Source organism: Gossypium arboreum, chromosome 9, assembly GCF_025698485.1.
Source record: "Gossypium arboreum isolate Shixiya-1 chromosome 9, ASM2569848v2, whole genome shotgun sequence".
In the NCBI taxonomy this organism is placed as follows: domain Eukaryota; kingdom Viridiplantae; phylum Streptophyta; class Magnoliopsida; order Malvales; family Malvaceae; genus Gossypium; species Gossypium arboreum.
Window position 1 is genome coordinate 34,165,824 of NC_069078.1, and position 1,869 is coordinate 34,167,692.

At 39.3% G+C, this 1,869-nt stretch overlaps 1 non-coding gene across 1 annotated transcript; it reads right to left on the reverse strand.

The window, feature by feature from the left end:
• Nucleotides 1-284: 284 nt before the first annotated feature.
• On the reverse strand, nucleotides 285-390 carry LOC128281142 (small nucleolar RNA R71). Its single transcript, XR_008271354.1, has one exon. It is a non-coding gene; the product is annotated as a small nucleolar RNA R71 (small nucleolar RNA).
• Between the last annotated feature and the right edge of the window lie 1,479 nt (nucleotides 391-1,869).

The window sequence follows — 1,869 nt, forward strand, 5'->3', positions numbered from 1 at the left end:
TGAACTGAAACCTAACACAATTCAAATTATACAATAGTTTGTTCAGTTTGATGGTTTGCAGGACGAGGATCCCAACGCTCACTTGGCAAACTTTTTGGAACTATGTGATACATTTAAAATTAATGGCGTTTCTGATGACGCAATTCGCCTTCGGTTGTTTCCTTTTTTGTTAAGGAATAAGGCTAAACAATGGTTGAATTCGTTACCACGGAGGTCAATCACTACTTGGGAACAAATGACCGAAAAGTTTTTATTAAAATATTTCCCGCCGGCTAAAACAGGTAAATTACATAATGATATCTCTTCCTTTATGCAGATGGATTTAGAAACACTCTACGATGTATGGGAGAGATACAAGGACCTCTTGAGAAGGTGCCCTCACCATGGGTTACCGCTTTGGCTACAGGTTCAAACATTTCATAATGGCCTAAATCCTTTGACTCGACAGATGATTGATGCAGCCGCTGGAGGAAATATCAATAATAAGACACCTAAGGCGGCTTATGAATTTATTGAGGAGATGTCACTGAATAACTATCAGAGGCAAGTTATGAGAACAAAGCCGGCAATAGCAGCCGGTGTTTTCAACCTCAACGCGGTTACTATGCTATCTAACCAAGTAGAACTCTTAAATAAAAAGATTGACAGTTTGCGTGGTTCTACTCAGGTACATCCAGTGCTAAGGTGCGATTCGAATGGAGGAAGAGCATGCACAGAGTATCAACCCTTCAATCCTAGCATCGAGGAGGAACAAGTCCAATATATGGGTAACAATAATTCTAGACCCCAAAATAACCCGTATAGTAACACTTATAATGCAGGTTGGAGGAAACATCCGAATTTCTTGTGGGGCGGTCAAAGAACTCAAAAGCCACAACATCCTTCGGGTTTTCAACAACCACCTTACCAGCAAGAAAAGAAGCCGAACCTTAAGGAGATGTTAAAAAAATTCATCTTGGTGTCAGAAACTCATTTCTAGAATACCGAGACAGTTCTTAAGAATTAATAAGCGTCGATCCAAGGGCTCGAAACTCAGTTAGTTCAGCTCACTAAATTGATATCTGAAAGACCACTAGGAAGTCTACCTAGTAACACTGAACCCAACCCAAAAGAGCACGTGAAAGTAGTTACACTAAGGAGTGGGAAAGTGTTAGCTGAATCTGAAAAGAAGACACCATAATAAGCTGACGAAAAGGAGGTCGAACCCGAAAACAATGACAACCTAATGCCAAAAGAACATAAACCACCAATCCCATACCCGACAAAGTTGAAGAAAGACCGCATGGATGTACAATTCGGTAAATTTCTTGAACTTTTTAAACAACTGCATATTAACTTACCTTTTGTTGAAGCTATATTGCAGATGCCTACATATGTAAAATTCTTAAAGGAGCTTCTAACAAACAAAAGGAAGTTTGAAGACTTATCCACAATGGAACTTAATGAGGAGTGCTTAGCCATACTCTAAAATAAATTGCCAACCAAACTGAAAGATCCAGGAAGTTTTACTATTCCCTGCTTAATCGGTAGTTTGAATGTTGATAAAGCACTAGCTGATTAGGCGCCAGCATTAATTTGATGCCATATAAAATGTTTAAACAACTTGGTCTTGGGGAACCTAAACCCACAGGATGAGTATTCAATTAGCTGATAGATCTAGTAAATATCCTTGGGGAACTATAGAGGACATACTTGTAAAAGTAGATAAATTTATATTCCCTATTGATTTCGTTGTGCTTGACATGGATGAAGATGTTGAGGTGCCTTTAATTTTAGGTCGGCCATTTTTAGCCACTGATAGAGCTGTAATTGATGTGGGTGATGGTGTAACACCCCAAACCCGGCCTGGATGTTATGACCGGATCTGAT